The 17,985-nt window shown below is 40.0% G+C and overlaps 1 pseudogene; it reads right to left on the bottom strand.

The window, feature by feature from the left end:
* The window catches only part of LOC149119788 (inducible T-cell costimulator-like), a 32,702-nt pseudogene extending 30,902 nt beyond the window's left edge, over nucleotides 1–1,800 (bottom strand).
* Between the last annotated feature and the right edge of the window lie 16,185 nt (nucleotides 1,801–17,985).

Here is a 17,985-nt window from a genome sequence, read left to right as displayed (position 1 = left end):
CTGTTCCCCTTAGTAAATCGAATAGCAGTCTAAGCTCTGCAGGTGTTAGGGGAAGGAAGGGCTTCAGCAAATTGATTTGGCTGCATAGTTGCTGAAGTTCATTAAGTGAGTATTTATGCTTGATTTTTAGGTTTGGGCCCATTGGAGATATATGGGAAGAGATTTGATAATCCAAGAATTGAAAGGGAGGAAAATGTTGTACCTTTTCTGTGGCAATAGACAAACCCAGGAATTGTAAATTTCTTTTTTTAGATTATTTATTTATTTGACAGGTAGACTTACAAATAGGGAGAAAGAGAGACAGAGAAAGGTCTACCTTCCCTTGGTTCACCCCCCAGATGGCTGCAACGGCTGGAGCTATGCTGATCCAAAACCAGGAGCCAAGAGCTTCTTCCCAGTCTCCCATGTGGGTGCAGGGGCCCAAGCACTTGGGCCATCCTCCACTGCCTTCTTGGGCCACAGCAGGGAGCTGGACAGGAAGAGGAGCAACTGGGACTAGAACTCAGTGCCCATATGGGATGCTGGTGCCACAGGTGGAGGATTAACCTAGTGCACCACTGCACTGGCCCCAGAATTGTAAATTTCTTACTGTCTCTATTAGACAGGCCTTCAGAGTTGCTGCATTCTCGTAAGCAAGTAAGATATTATCCACATAATGTATGACCAAGCACTGACCTTTAAGTGTGCTGGTCGCATGAGAAATGTATCTTTGGTAAATGGCAGGGCAATTTTTCATGCCTTGTGGGAGAAATCTTTTTGCAGGGAGCTTGAAACTGGGCTCCCATACTGTAAAGGCAAAGTAGGCCTTATCCTCCTCCATGATGGGAATGGAAAAGAAGAAATCTTTGATATCAATGGTAACTATGTGCTATCCATTAGGAATGGCCCCTGGATGGGTTCCTGTATCTCTGCTGTCATCTCACCACATTATAGGCATGATGACATGATCAGCCAATTTTAATCCTCCAACACCTTGGAGGTTGGGCCTGGGCGCTGTCTTCCAATGTTGAATTTTTCTTGCATCCCTAGCTTTTAAGATAGTGGCATCTGCCTCCATATCAATTAAACCCACAAAGGCAATGTCATATAAGTATAGGGTCCATTTTGGCCTCAGATTGAAGATATTGATCAGTTAATGGTCAATATCTTACTTGCTGGTTTGAGGGCCGCCCCGCTGGGAGTGTTTAAAGGCTTGGTCTTGCAATCTTTTGCCCAATGAAAGCCTTTTTTACATCTGGGACACAGCATTTTGGGCTTGCCCCATCTGTCAGTGTTTGGGCAGTTTTGCCATAGGTGTCCTGTTTCCCGACATCCCCAATAAACTGGAGGGTCATTAGACTTCCTTGTGTTCAGTTTGTTAATGGCTGCAGTTAGGGCTTGTATGGCTTGTATGGTGTATCAGCAGGGTTTACCTCCTTTGTAGCTACTATCCATTTAGAAAGGTCTTCTTTACAGATTGGGGCAATTGCAGCTTTTGCCTCTAGTAGCACCTTCCCAAGCTAATTGTTTGACCAGATTTTCTTGATTGGATCCAAACAGTAATCTTTTCTCTACTGCTTCCAATACTCTGGAAAGGAAATAGGGGAACCATTCACCTGGGCCTTGAACTAGGTTTCTAAAGAGCTGACTATATTTAGGAGGATTTATATTTTTTAAGGCTCTAAGTGCCAAATCTCTGACCTGGTCAAAATAGGCAACTACTTCAATGAGGGCCTGTTCATGAGAATATATGTAGGTGCCGCGGCCTCTAAGCATATCAAAGGTTACTGCAATTCCATAGGCAGCATTATTCCTCACCATGGTTTCATCCTCTTCCTCATAGGAGGCTTTCGACTGTAAGAACTGTGGTCTTGACAGATATGCTTTGAGCAGTGTAATCCACTCAAAGTGAGCACCTGTTCAAAGTAGGGAGTGTCAGAGCCTGACTCTTGAGAAGCCTTTTTTAGCATAGTAAGGTCATTTAAAAAATTATTTATTTATTTATTTATTTTTGACAGGCAGAGTTAGTGAGAGAGAGAGAGAGAGACAGAGAGAAAGGTCTTCCTTCCATTGGTTCACCCCCCCAAATGGCCACTATGGCCAGTGTGCTGCACTGATCCAAAGCCAGGAGCCAGGTACTTCCCCCTGGTCTCCCATGTGGGTGCAGGGCCCAAGCACTTGGGCCATCCTCCACTGCCTTCCCGGGCAACAGCAGAGAGCTGGACTGGAAGAGGAGCAACTGGGACAGAACTGGCATCCCAACCGGGACTAGAACCCAGAGTGCCAGCACTGCAGGTGGAGGATTAGCCAAGTGAGCTGTGGTGCTGGCCAAGATCATTTATTTTTTAGCATAGTAAGGTCATCCAGTCCTGAATTCTGTGTCCACTCCTACATTAATGGCAAACATATGGATGGGGCTTCCCTGAGAGCCTGAGGTGCCTGAGGACTACCACAAGTGTGGGGGTCCTCACTGGGTGAGGATGGGATGACCTTACATGGGTTATTGCCTCGAGGTTGTCTAAGTTCATTCCATGAGTATTTGGGGGTGGCTGACTAGGTATTGTTGCATTGTCTGCTGCCATGTCATTTTCACTGTGGGAACTCTCTCTCCCTAAATCATCAACTGTTGCCTGTGAGGCAGAGGCCTGGAGTGACAGGCTCTTTTTACTCACAGATTCATTGTGTTTGGTAATATGTGTGTGCTTCTGAGAGGGGGGTATCTTTCCCATGTTTGAACACTTAAGAGCAGTGCGCCACACCAATTCTAGCCAAAGGAAAGACATGCACAGCACTGCTGCCATAACAAAACAAATTGCTAGCACCTCAGTGGCTGATGGCATTCTGCAGGGGTTCTCTGCCTTAGACGGACAGACTGTGGTGTATCAGATTGTACATATGTCCTGTGCTTAGTGGGGACTTCCTTGATTCATTAGGTCAAGGCCGTATGCCCACATGGTGTCTCTGGAGTGTCACCTCTGTCAAGTGAGGGAAGATGACTTGGTTCTGAATTCTGGGATGATCAGCCCCTTATGTGAATTTGACGGGCAACCTGAAAGTAAAAGGAGGAGCTGAGAAGCAGCGTTACACTTCTGGGTGATGTGTGCCTACCTGGGGCACTTAGACTGAGGACAAAGAGAAGGAAAGGGGCATAGGAGGGGATTCTGTGCTCACCCTTACAGAACCAAACAGCACACAAAACACCGAGGGGCCTACTTGCCAAAATCAAGGGGGGACCTTGTCGAGTTTGACAGCCTATTTCTCTCTCAGTCACATTGGGCACCAGATTTTGAGGTTGATGCATTCTGAGAGGAGGAGTGTTGTGAGAGCAGGAGGCATGGAGCCACCACACAGACCCCGGGAGTCAGCCTGAGGCAAGCAGCCCACAGACATTTATTTCAGTTGGTACAGCAGCTTAAATAGCCAAGGCAGCCAATCTGGTCAAGGGGCTGTCTATACCCTAACCAATAACAGCCTGTTGGCAGGCAGTTTCCAAAGCCATACAATCATAGCCTGTTGTCAGGCAGGCTCCATTGCCATGTGGTTTCCAAAGCCATCCAATCACAGCCTGTTGCCAGGCAGTTTCCATTGCCAGCAGCCATCTTGGCATAGCCTTCTCATTGCACCACAAAAGTCCACCAAATTTTTGAACTCAGAATATTAAAATGTGAATGTAACATAAATAGGAAAATGTCTTATGAATTAAACAGGGTGAATCAATATTTTACAAATGAAAAGAGACAACAAACCATTTCTACAAACAAAATTTCAGTCCCAGATTTATGGAACAGCCCCCAATTTTTTTTTTTTGACAGGCAGAGTGGACAGTGAGATAACTTTTAAGGAAGAAAAAAATTTCTAAATTTTGCAGATTCATCCAAAGTGGAACCAAACAGGAAATAGTTTTGGTGTGAATCAGCATTACATTGATGACATAGTCAGACAAGGACATGAAATAAAAATGAACTTAAGGACCATCTCTCTATATAAGAGATACAAATATTTTAAACAAAGTATTATTATATTAAATTACATATTGTGACTGAACCCCTATAATGTAAAGGCAGGACCCATCATTTCATTTGTTTCCCTAGACCAAGGTCCTTGCTTGTCCTTTAGCAAAAGAAATTCACTGAATTGAAGAAGTGATACAGCTGTACTGACAAATCATCAGGCTCATGTGATATGGGATAAGGTAGCTAAGTGAGCTGGAGGTCAAAAACCATAAAGCCTTGTCCCCATGTAATTCTACAATATTTGGCAGAACACCTCCTTTCCCAGGAAACCTTCTTTTCATCTGGGACCTAAGGGAAAGTCATGTAAATATGTATATTGAGCTCCACTTGGAATTTTATGGAGCTGCCATATACCTCACAAGTGACCACATTATCTCATAAAAGGAGGTGCTGGGAGGTGCTTATGCTGTCTTCCATTGGAGATCAAGACTAATGGAGGTGGTGAGGTGCCGTCTCTGTATTTCCTTTCCCCTACTCATTCTCTCTCTGACCAACTCTACTCTTCAATTATGCCCACTCATGTTTGTGCTTGCTTTCTTACCTTTTAAATATATTTTATTACATCATTCATCACCTATGTGCTTGCACCTAGAATGCTTTTAATGTAAAAGGCAAAGGATATGATTAAAATTAAATGCCCTTCTCCCACAGTACAAGGAGGCACTTGCTCCTGTAGTAGATCAAATCCTGCTGGTCAATATTCCCTGGATGGGTTTGTTTAGGGGGATTCCGGTTTCAGCATGGAAATTCCAGGTCTGGGCAAAAGACAACCACCACTTATATGTAGTCCCCCAGACTAACTGAAGCCCACTGGGCCATTGTAAAAAAAATTCCCTAAAGTGCACCATGCCACCAATCAAAGGAAGGTCATGAGTACCACTGAAACACCAGGGCCTTGCGCACAAGATAAACCTCCACCTGTCAGCCCTAGCTTTCATTTATAAAAACCTTCAACCCTTACTCCTTGGGGAGTCTAGGAATTAAGCAATAGCTGCATGGATTCTTGCTCTGTCTTTAAAATAAACACCTTTTTCCTTCTACATTGATGTCAGTAATTGGCTTTCGGCATGTTGGACAAGTAGGCCATGTTTGGGGTTCTAAAACAACACTTCCAACTGGTTTGGGGGGTTGTTCTGCAAAAATATGAAATGATAATAAATTAATAATGAACAGAATATACTAAAATGTTCAAAGGAGGTTAACAGACCAGAACAAATAGAGTAAACATTCACATGGGTGAAAAATACAAGAGAATAATGTGATCATTTAGAGTAAATGTTAAAAAACATGTAATAAAATTCATCATTGGGCCATAAACACACAACAACTAATAGAATATTAAAATAGCAACTTCCACATTCCGACTAAGATTGTATAAAATGAACCTAAGGCAGCATAATTACTACAGAACATTGCAAGCTTTTTTCCTGGGAACAGATCTAGATAAGTCTATCTCTTCTCATTGTTTCTTTCCAACTTCATCTTGGAAGTATAATCAGGTAAATAAAACAACAAAAAAGGAAAATTAGGTATAAATTCTTGATAAACTTTTAAGCAAAAAAATTGTTAATATATTGGATGATACTATTGTATGCAGAGAAAATACAACATAATCCCTAGGTAAATAAAACTAATAAGAGAATTAAGCTTACTAGGTATAAAATAAATACATAAAAATCAACTGGGTTACTATGTACCAGCAAGAAACAAATGGAAAACTTTTTAAAGGACAAAACACAGACTAGAAATCAAATGCTTATAAGAGAAATGAAACAAAAAACTAACCTACATAATGTTTTTAGTCTTAAAATCAATATAAAAAATTGTCAAACAACCTCATAAAATAAGCTATGAATACAAAGAAAAAGAAAGGCCCACAGTCCAGCCAACATTTTGTAAATTGTAGCTCATGTGAAGCAGGTTACTGCAAGCGCAGGATCACGAGATCTCAGTAGGATTGTGATCACTGGAGGGAAGGAGAAAGAGGGGGGATCCAAGGAGGTGGGACCATCGAGAGGGGAAAGTGCCTCCTACCGCCAGAAGAGTTGCCATCTGAGAGAAGGAGGCAGCTTAAGTCCAAGCTTCTCCCCTCTCCAGGAATAGTCGCAAGGAACCTTAACGGGATTCTGATTGGCTACACCTTTTCTGACTTCGTGCATTCTTGCCGGTTGGGCAAATTGTTCAATCAAGGCGCCCAGGGGCATCATTGGGGAACCACGTGCGATATTATTTTTTGGCACCGCTGTACTCAACTCCCCGGATCTGCTCCCGAGAGAGGCCTTAGCTGGCTCCGTTGCTCTGCAAATTTCGGTCATCACCAGACCCCTCAAGAGGGCGCCTGAATATCACGGAAGCAAGGAAATGGTGAGTGTGTTGGGCCAGTTTGCTCGAATTGAGCAGGTAGCTGGGCCCCTGGGCATTCTGTCCTGTTCCTGCACACAGAAACTTCTGGTCAGCGCTGGAGGCCCTCTGGATAGCCGCACATCTCCCTAAATAGTGTGGTAGGATGAGAGGTCCTCAGAGGGAATATGCCTGCAGATATGCTATTCACTGGGGGGATCTGCTGTTATCTGTAGGATCCTTAAACCTTCCTCTCATACCAGGGGTGATCTGGTCCCCCTGAGTTGGGAAACAAGATTTCTAGTCCATGACCCTGACCTCTCAGCATGGCTCTTCCTCGGGCCCTTAATCTGTATTCTCTTGTTAGTAACACAGTATCAGACTGGGTAAGTTACAAAGAAATGGTTTTATTTGGCTCAAGGATTAGGTCCCAGGTTTGGGGGCAACATCTGGTGCTGGCCTTCTTATTGGCAAAGGCCTAGCACAAGAACCATGTGGACCAATAAAGCTGAGTATAGGAGAGGCTAATGTAAAGTGACTGCTGAAACAGACCCCTGGAGATAAACCTGCAACCCATTAATCACATGAAAGAATTGATCCTAATCACCTCCTCTCAGGTTCCACATGATCTCATCTCTTACTATGATAATTTGGATTAAATTTCCCCACGGGTTTCAAAGGGGACAAACCATTATATGTGGAAATAAATCCTAAATATCTGCATTCAGCCCCACATTGTCAAATGGCACCTTCCCCTCTGAAGTTCCCAACACTATTAAATATTTTCTGCCATGATACCTTTCATTCAGCTTCAGTATTTCAGCATTTTTCCAAAGAACAATCAGCATTTTCCCCCAGGAATAAAAAATGGTTTGTTTTCTATTTGTGAACATTTCACATAAGAAGACAGTGGAGAAAATCTATTTATCATTCTCATGTAAAAACTCTGCTTTGGTGGATGTTTAGAGCAGTGTTGCATCCATTCATCAGCTAAAATAGAATATTACAAAAGCAAGTGACAGTCATATGTGAATTTAATTGAAAATGAGAGGCAAGGCATCTGATTGGGACCATCACTCCTTACCAGAGTGTGGTCCCCAACAGCGAGTTACACAGTTTTTTACAGTCATTCTTCCACTAAGGCTCACAATTTCAAACCCCTGGTATGCAGTGAACAATAAAAAAAAAAAACAGAATATGGTTGTAAGATAACAGTTAACAATAACAAACCCAGGAACAATAACAACTATAAAATATGGTTGCAAGATAACAGTGCAGGACACATTTCTCTCAACTTATTTCCTTGGAATTTTGGCCCACATAGTTTTACAAGATACACCATTAGCCATTATCAAGCAAAGCTAATATGTACAGAAGCAAGAGATCTGAAATCATATCTTAGCCACACTCACTCCATTTTGATTTTGATTCTACAACAGGTGTTAAGATGTCACTTCAGATGTCCATATTCCATATCAGAGCATCAGCCTTCCTTCCAATCCACTTTGCTGCTATTACACACTCTTGTAAGCAGTGGATGATGGCCTAAATACTTGGGTCTCTATCACCCATATGGGAGACCCAAATTCAGTTTCTGGCTTCTGGCTTCAGCCTGGTCATCATTGTTGCATGCATTTGAGAAGTGAATCGATGAAGGAGGAAAAAAATTCTTTCTTTTTCTGTCTATTTTTCTACATTTCAAATGAGTAAAATAATTTTAAAAAATATTTGCACATGTCCTTTTAGCTACCATAAATGCAGATATCTCATCATGAATTGTTGGCTTGTTCCCTTGTAAAGTTTACAAGGTGGTGTCTCCTGAAAGCTCCCTTCACTCTTTTCCTTGTCCTAAGTTTCAAAACTGTGTGACTGGTGATCTAAGATGCTCCCAGTGGCTCAGTCCCTAGGACTGTGCAGTTTAATCCTAGCTCATTCTTTCTGGAAGAAAGCAAGGTAGTAGCTTATGCCCTAAGCCTGAGAAGTAACTGTGGTATATCCTTGATCTGAAGAGCTAACCCATAGGGACATTAAGATTCTCCTCTCACAAGAACATTCTCATTCCTGGGAGACATGTTAGTATCTGTTCATTCAGTCATATATCGTCCATCCACTGGTTCACTCCCCAAGTGGCCAGCAACTGCCATAGCTGGGCTAATCTGAAGTCATGAGTCTGGAGTTCATTGAGGTCTCATGGTGGGACAGGGGCCTAAGGACTTGACATCCTCTGCTGTTTACTCAGGTTCATCACTAGGGAGCTGGATTGGAAGTGGAGCAGCCAGGACCTTCTCTCTCTCTCTCTGACTCTGCAACTCTGCCTTTCAAATAAATAAATAAATAAATCTTTAAAAAAATCATGAAGAGCTACTACAAATAGCTATACATCAATAAATTGGAAAATCCTAGAAGAAATGGAATGTTTTATGGACACATACAATCTGCCAAAATTGACTCCCAAAGACATAGAAAACCTAAATAGGCCAATAACCAAGATGGAGATTGAATCAGTAATAAAGACCTTTTAACAAGGAAAAGCCCAGAACCAAATGGCTTCACTGCTGATTTAAAAAAAAAATTATTTAAGGTATACAAATTTCATGTATTTCATATATACTGACTTAGGAACATATTGATACTTTTCATCCCACTCTCCCTCCTCCTCTCTCTCCTTTTGCAGTCTTAATTTTTATAAAGATATATTTTCATTTTACTTTATACTCATAAGATTAACCCTACACTAAGTAAAGAGTTTAACAAATAGTGAATGCTACTGATCTTAAAAGTTCTTCCTCAGTCATGGCATTGTCTGTGTATATAAAGGCTATAGATTTTTCTGTTGATTTTATATCCTGCCACTTTACCAAACTCTTTTATGAGTTTCAGTAGTCTCTCAGTGGAGTCTTTTGCATCTCCTATATATAGGATCATGTCATCTGCAAATAAGAATAGTTTGACTTCCTCTTTTCTGATCTGTATCTCTGTGATTTCTTTGGCTTGCCTAAGGTTTTAGCTAGAGCTAAACCTTCAGGACTAGATTAAATAACAATGGTGAGAGTGGGCATTCTTGTCTGGTTCCAGATCTTAGGAGGAATTCTGCCAGCTTTTACCTTTTCAATAGGATACTGGCCATGGGTTTGTCATATATTGCCTTGATTGTGTTGAGGAATGTCCCTTCTACATCCATTTTGCTTAGGGTTTTCATCATGAAAGAATATTGTATTTTATCAAATGCTTTTTCTGCATCTATTGAGGTAATCGTATGATTTTTCTTCTTCAGTTTTCTAATGTGGTGTATCACATTAATTGATTTGTGAATGTTGAACCATCACTGAATACTGGGATAAATCCCACTTGGTCATGATGAATGATTTTTCTGATGTTTTGTTGGATTCAATCAGCTATTTTGTTGAGGATTTTTGTGTCTATGTTCATTAGGGATATTGATCTATAGTTCTTTTTCTGTTGCATCTTTTCCAGGTTTAGGCATTAAGATGATGTATGCTTCATAGAAGGAGTTTGGGATGGTTCCCTCCTATTTGTTGGAATTAGTTCTTTTTAAAATATCTGCTAGAATTCAGCAGTGAAGCTGTCTGGTCCTAGGCTTTTCTTTGTTGGGAGGGTCTTTATTACTTATTCAATTTCCATCTTGGTTATTGGTCTATTTAGGTTTTCTATATTTTCATGACTCAACTTTGGTAAATTGTATATTTCTAGGAATATATCCATTTCTTCTAAGTTACCTGGTTTGTTGGCATACTGCTCTTTTAATAGTTTCTGATGATTCTTTTTATTTCTATGATATCTGCTGTTATATTTCCTTTTCCATCTCTGATTTTATTGGTTTGGGTCTCTTCTTTTTTTTTTTTTTTTTGGTTAGTTGTGCCAATGGTGTATCATTTTTTTTAATCTTTTTTAAAAAACCATCTTTTTATTTCACTGATTTTTTTTGTATTTTTTGTTTCAATTTTGTTTCTTTTCTAATTTTAACTATTTCTTTCCTCCTACTTGTTTTGGGTTTGGTTTGTTGTTGATATTCTAGGTCCTTGAGATGCATGGATAGCTCATTTATTTGGTACCTTTTCAGTTTTTCCTGGTGGCACCAATTGCTATGAACTTCCCTCTTAACACTGCTTTTGCTGTATCCCATAGGTTTTGATATGATGTATTATCACCTTCATTTGTTTCCAGAAATTTTTTGATTTCTTCAATGACCCACTGTTCATTCAAGAGCTTGTGGTTCAATCTCCATGTGTTTATATATGTTCTAGAGATTCTTGAGTTGTTGATTTCTAGTTTTATTCCATTGTGGTCAAAGATGCATGGAATAAATTTTTTTTTTTTTGAATTTGCTGAGACTTGCTTTGTGGCCTAGCATATTATCTATCCTAAAGAAAGTTCCATGCACTGATGAGAAGAATATGTATTCTATAGTGTCAATTAACTTTATTGTTCCCTGCTAATTTTCTGTCTGCATTATATGTCCGTTGCTAAAAGTGGGGTATTGAAATCTCCCATTACTATTGTATTGAAGTCTGTCTACCTTTAGGTCTATTAACATTTTTTAAGTAGCCAGGTGCCCTGTAATGGGTGTATATACATTTATTGTAGTCACATCTTCTTCTTGGTTTGATCCCTTAATTATTACATAGTGCCTTTCTTAATCTCTTTCAACAGTTTTTATGTTAAAGTCTATTTTCTCTGATTTTAGGATGGCAACACGAGCTGTTTTTTGGTTTCTGTTACCATCGATTATCTTTTTCCATCATTTCAGTTTCAATCTGCTTGTATCTTTGTTGATGAGATGTTTTTCTTGTTAAGTAGAAAATAGATGGCTCTTGTTTTACAGTCATTCGGCCAGTTTGTATATTTTAACTGAAGAACTGAGGCTATTTACATTCAAAGTGACTGTTGGTAAATGATAACTTGGTTCTGCCATTTTCCATAAATATTCCTATTGTTGACTTTGGATTTCTGCCTTCTCATCCTTTCATAATGCTAGCTATCTTTCTGTGTTTCTGTGTGTAGCATATACTTAAGCATCTTTTGTAGGCTGGACAAGTGTTGCCAAATTCTTGCAGTTTCTGTTTGTTATGGAAGATCTTCATTTCACCTTCATTCATAAATGCGAACTTTTCAGGGTATAATATTCTGGGTTGACAGTTTTTTTCTTTTAAGATTTGGACTCTATCTCACCATTCCCTTTTAACCTGTAGGGTTTCTGATGAGAAGTCAGCTGTGAGTCTAATTGGCGAGCCTCTGAGGGTAATCTGATGTTTCTCTTGTGCACATTTTAGAATCTTTTCTTTATGTTTCACTGTAGAAAGTTTGACTACAATGTGTGGTAGGGAAGATCTTTTCTGGTCCTGTCTGTTAGGAGTTCTATGTGCTTCCTCTGTTTGAACATCTCTTTCTTTCTCCGAATTGGGGAAGTTTTCTGTAATTATTTCACTAGATAGGTTTTCTATTCCCTTCTCTCTTTCCACTCGCTCAGGAACTCCTAAGATGCACATGTTGGGTCATTTGAGAGTATCTCATAAATCTCCAACACTGTTTTTAGGTTTTCTAATTTCTTTTTGTTTGATTTATTTATTTATTTATTGCCTGATTGTAAGATTTCTGAAAGTTTGTCTTCTAGTTCAGATATTCTTTCTTCTGCCTCATCAAGTTTGCTGTTAAGGATTTCCACCACTTTTTTATTTGATCATTTAAATTTTCATTTCTAAAATTTCATTTTGATTTCTCTTTAAGTTCTCAATTTCTTAGGAAAAAATTTTCATTCATGTCATGTATCATTTTCTTTTGTGGATTTGCTTCTGATTTTTTTTTGAGTGACTCATCCTATGATTAATTTTCTAAATTGCATTTCTGGCATTTCCTTGATCTCTACTTTAGCGTTCTAATGTTGAAATGTTGTGTTCCTCTGGGAGGGTCATGGTGACTTCCTTATTCTAGTTTCTTGCATTTTGGTTCTTATTTTTCAGCATTTGTGGAGTTGATTTTTAATTTTTCCTTTTGTTTGTTTTTGTCTTTGGGATATGCTTCTGTGGCTTCTTGGAATGCCTGCCCTTCCAGCGACTAACAGGAGGTATATAGTGAGTGTGGCCAAGGGGCTCTGGCCAATGCTTTAGGGTGGGGCAAGTTTCCAGGGTAACACCTAAGTTCCAGGAGCATGGGGGAAATCAATACCCAGCTATGCCCTACACCTTTACTTGTAGCCACCGAGTCCCCATGGTCTCAGCACTCAAGTCTCCCACAGTTGTTGAGTCCAGAGGACATTGCTGGCACAGGCACCCATCTGTCCTTCATTGCTGTCCAGCTGCCTCCCAGCCAAGCTCTGAGTCAGTGGGGGCTGTGGGCCATGCCCACTGTTTGAAGTTCTGGATCACACACACCCTAGAGTCACTGGCTGAATGCCTGCCTGCCACTGCTGCCAGCACTAACTTCAAGTGTCCTGTCTCAGTGAGCTGTTATGTGCACACCTGCAGGCTTCTGTAGTTTTGCCCTGTTTTAAAATGGCACCTGCCCTCTCTCAGCTGGATCACAGTTTCTGTTTTGGAGTGATTGATTGGAATTGGACAACCCTCTACACTTCCACTAGGACCACTGACAACTGCCAGCAACTACCAGCACCCTGGACTCCAGTCTGGACACACACCATATTCTCTCTCTGCTCTAACCTCATGGGTTGGTACAGTCTATCCTCCCTCCATCTCAAGAATGCTGCCAGCTCTGGCTTTCCATATCTTTGGCTCTCCACCCTCTCTGGCTGCATATCAGCACTCACTATGCAGGTTCAGGCCATTTCCCCTCCTCCCATGGGGCTTCCTGGGTGTTTTTCTCTCCAATTCTCCACCAAGAGTGTACCTCCTACACTATTCTCCTTACTGTTTCTCCCTAGCCTTTGAAGCATGCCACTCCCTAATCCTCCATTTTTTTTCTTCTTCTGGTCCTCCTACTGATTTTGGGTTTGGTTTGTTCTTGTTTCTCTAGATCCTTGAGATGTATTGCTAGATCATTTAATTTTTGCCTTGCCAACTTGTTGATGTAAGCACTGATTGCTATAAACTTCCCTCAACACTACTTTTTAAGTATCCCATAATTTTTGATATGTTATATTGTCATCTTCATTTGTTTTCCAGAATTTTTTGAATTCTTCTATGCTTTTCCATGACCTACTGTTCATTTAGGAACATGTTGTTCAGCCTCCATGTGTTTGCATGTTTTCTCACATTTCTTTAGTTAGTTAATTTCCAGCTTCATTCCATTGTAGTCAGAAAAGATACATGATATTATTTCAGGCATTTTTTTGTTTATTGAGACCTGCTTTATGGCCTAGGATATGATATATCCTAGAGAAAGTTCCATTCACTGATGAAAAGAATGTGTATTCTTCAGTTTGGGGACGACATGTTCTGTAGATAACAGGTCCATTTGGTCCATGGTGTAAATTTGTTCTGTTGTTTGTTTGTTTGGTTTTTTGCCTAGTTGATTTGTCCATTGATGAAAGTAGTGTGTTGAAGTGTCTCATTATTGTATTAGAGTCTGTGTCTCCCTTTAGATCCATTAACATTGCTTTTAGAAAGCCAGACACACTGGTATTGGGACATGTACATTTATTGTAGTCATATCTTCATATTGAATTGATCCTTTAATAATAACATAATGCTATTCTTTGCCTTTTTACAGTTTTTGTGCTACTCCTGATAATTTTTGCTTTCCATTAGCATGGAATACCTTTTTCCATCCTTTCACTTTTAGTCTGTTTGTATCGTTGTTGGTCATGTGTGTTTCTTACAGGCAGCAAATAGAGGAATTTTATTTTTTTTAATCCATTCAGCCAGTTTGTACCTTTTAATTGGAGAATTATTATTGATAAGTAAGGAGTTTGCCCTGCCATTTTCCCATAACTATTCCTATTGTTTGGTTTGGAGTTCCTTTGTACTTTTACTAGATTTTCTGCCTTTACATGCTTTCATAATGATGACTACCTTTCTGTTTCTCTGTGTAGCACATCCTTTTAAAGCATCATTTATAAATCTGGATGAGTGGTGACAAATTCTTTCAAATTCTGTTTGTTATGAAAGGTCTTTATTTCACCTTCACTCATAAATGAGAGCTTTGCATGGTATAATATTCTGAGTTGATAGTTTTTTTCTTATAAGACTTAGACTATGACTCTCCATTCTTTCCTAGCCTATACGGTTTCTGATTCGAAATCAACTGTCCATCTAATTGGAGATCCTCTGAAGGCAATATGGCATTTCTCTCAGGTACATTTTAAAATCCTTTTTTTATATTTTCCTGTTGAAAGTTTGACCACCATATGTCATGCTGAAGATCTTTTCTGGTCATGTCCATTAAGAGTTCTATGTGCTTCCTGTACTTGATTGTCCCCTTTTCTCCAAATTAAGGATGTTTTCATTTATTACCTCACTGAATAGACCTTTTAATTGATTCTGTCTTTCCACACCTTTAGGAAATCCTAAAACCCATATGTTTGTTTATTAAATAGTATCACAGAGGCTGGCACTGTGGCTCAATAGGATAATCCTCCACCTTGCAGCGCCGGCACACCGGGTTCTGGTCCTGGTCGGGGCACCAGATTCTGTCCCAGTTGCCCCTCTTCCAGGCCAGCTCTCTGCTGTGGCCCAGGAATGCAGTGGAGGATGGCCCAAGTGCTTGGGCCCTGCACCCACATGGGAGACCAGGAGGGGCACCTGGCTCCCAACTTCGGATCAGTGCAGCGCACCAGCCACAGCGGCCATTGGAGGGTGAACCAACGGTAAAGGAAGACCTTTCTTTCTGTCTCTTTCTCTCTCACTGTCCACTCTGCCTGTCAAAAAGAAAAAAAAGAAAAAAAGAAATAGTATCACAGAGTAGTGTTTTTCAGGTAGGGTTTTTGCCCATTGAGGATGCCTGGGAAGATTAGCTTTTGCTGGCTGAGAAAGGGTTTATGAATTTGAGAGTTTATTTGAGAATGTAGTTATAAGAAATAAATTATTTGGCTTTCTACTTATTGTCTAGCACAGAGATTTTAAGGCCTTTATAATTTCCTGAGTAATAGGTGTAGCTCTGATTCTTCATAACACACAGCTTTCTGGCAATAACTGTGAGCTCACTATACAACTTCAGAATGGAGAGAGTAGACCATAAACAGCAAACATGCTTGGGTCTGGCATCTTCAAGTTCTCTTCTAGCTCTAGATGGGATCAGAATTGAACTGTCTGATAATTAGTAGGTGTTGGAGAACTGGGTTGGTGTTCAGGAAGCATGGAAACTTTGGTGTTAGAAGTGACATCCAAAAAGATTCTGGGGCAGGCACTATGTTGCAGTAATTTAAGCAGCACTCACATCCCTTATGGGTCTCAGTTCAGTTCCCAGCTGCCCCATTTCTGATCCAGCTCCCTGCTAATGTGACTTGAAAAGCAGCAGAGGGTGCACCCATGTGGGAGACCTCTAAGTTCAGTCTGAAGTGAATATAGCTATTTTGGGTTACTTTGGACTATTGTTCTAATAGTCTATCTGCATATTTTTATATTTAATTTGTGTCTTTATATTTATGTTACTTTTATAATACTTATTTGAGATCTTGCTGCTGCTGAGTGTGGGCACCAGAAGATCATGGAAAAACTCCACCTTGGGACTCTGACCCACACTCCTTGGCACCCAGTGCTTACCTCATCGATGAACATGTACTCCCATTTTGCCACTACTCAAGCTCTGTGGAGAAGTTCCACAGCACCACAGCCTTCAGAATGAAATTAGAAATGCTGAGGGGCCACTGTCATCACCAAGCCAAAAAATAAAGGTAAGGAGGTAAATAAAGCCACAGAGATTAGAACAAGAATTCATTTTATCTAAGTGGAAGTCAATATTTTACATTTCAGCTTTTTTAAGATTGTCCAGTTTGGATTTTGCCTTCTCCCTTAAAGAAGTTTCAAATTTCATTAACATTATTATAATTTATTAAAGCAGAAAGATTTGTTTCTTTTTTAACTTTTATTTAATGAATATAAATTTCCAAAGTACAGAATATGGATTACAATGGCTTCCCCCCCATAACATCCCTCCAACCCGCAACCCTCCCCTTATCCACTCCCTCTCCCCTTCCATTCACATCAAGATTAATTTTTGATTCTCTTTATATACAGAAGATCAGTTTAGCATACATTAAGTAAAGATTTCAACAGTTTGCTGCCACACAGAAACATAAAGTGAAAAATACTGTTTGAGTACTCGTTATAGCATTAAATCTCAATGTACAGCACACTAAGGACAAAGATCCTACATGAGGAGTAAGTGCACAGTGACTCCTGTTGTTGACTTAACAAATTGACACTCTTGTTTATGGCATCAGTAATCACCCTAGGCTGTTGTCATGAGCTGCCAAGGCTATGGAAGCCCCCTGAGTTCACCGACTCTGATCATATTTAGACAAGGCCATGGTCAAAGTGGAAGTTCTCTCCTCCCTTCAGAGAAAGGTACCTCCTTCTTTGATGACCCATTCTTTCCACTGGGATCTCACTCGTGGAGATCTTTCATTTAGGTCCTTTTTTTCCAGAGTGTCTTGGCTTTCCATGCCTCAAATACTCTCATGGGCTTTTCAGCTGGATCTGCATGCCTTAAGGGTTGATTCTGAGGCCAGAGTGCTGTTAGGACATTTGCCATTCTATGGGTCTGCTGTGTATCTCACTTCCCATGTTGGATCATTCTCTCCCTTTTTGATTCTATCAGCTAGTATTTGCAGACACTAGTCTTGTTTATGTGATCCCTTTGACTCTTAGTCCTTTCATTACCATCAATTGTGAACAGAAATTGATCACTGGGACTAGTGAGATGGCATTGGTACATGCCACCTCGATGGGATTGAATTCGAATCCCCTGGTATGTTTCTAACTCCACCATTTGAGGTAAGTCAGCTTGAGCATGTCCCGAATTGCACATCTCTTCCCTCTCTTATTCCCACTCTTATATTTAACAGCAATCACTTTTCAGTTAAGTTTCAGCACTTAAGAAGAATTGTGTATTGATTACATTATTCAACCAAAAGTATTAAGTAGAACAAACAAAAACAATACTAAGAGGGATAACATATTAAGCTGCTCATCAACAGTCAGGGTGAGGGCTGATCAAGTCACCATTTCTCATAGTGTTCATTTCACTTTAACAGGTTTCCTTTTTGGTGCTCAGTTAGTTGTCACCTATCAAGGAGAACAAGTGGTATTTGTCCCTTTGGGATTGGCTTATTTCACTCAACATAATGTTTTCCAAATTCCTAACAGGGATCACTTTTAAGTTAAAATTTAAACACCTAAGAATAATTGTGTGTTAATTACAGAGTTCAACCAATGGTACTAGAACAAAAAAAAATACTAACATGGATAAAGTATTACATTGTACATCAACCGTCAGGACAAGAGCTGATCAAGTCACTGTTTCTCATAGTGTCCATTTCACTTCAACAAGTTTCCCCTTTGGTGCTCAGTTAGTTGTCACCAATCAGGGAGAACATATGATATTTGTCCCTTTGGGACTGGCTTATTTCACTCAGCATGATGTTTTCCAAATTCCTCCATCTTGTTGCAAATGACTGGGTTTCATTGTTTTTGACTGCTGTATAGTATTCTATAGAGTACATGTCCCATAATTTCTTTAT

Source organism: Oryctolagus cuniculus, chromosome 21, assembly GCF_051225735.1.
Source record: "Oryctolagus cuniculus isolate XC-2025 breed Fujian yellow rabbit chromosome 21, ASM5122573v1, whole genome shotgun sequence".
In the NCBI taxonomy this organism is placed as follows: Eukaryota; Metazoa; Chordata; class Mammalia; order Lagomorpha; family Leporidae; genus Oryctolagus; species Oryctolagus cuniculus.
Note: the sequence above shows the minus strand (reverse complement) of the source record. Positions and strands in the feature narration are given on the sequence as shown.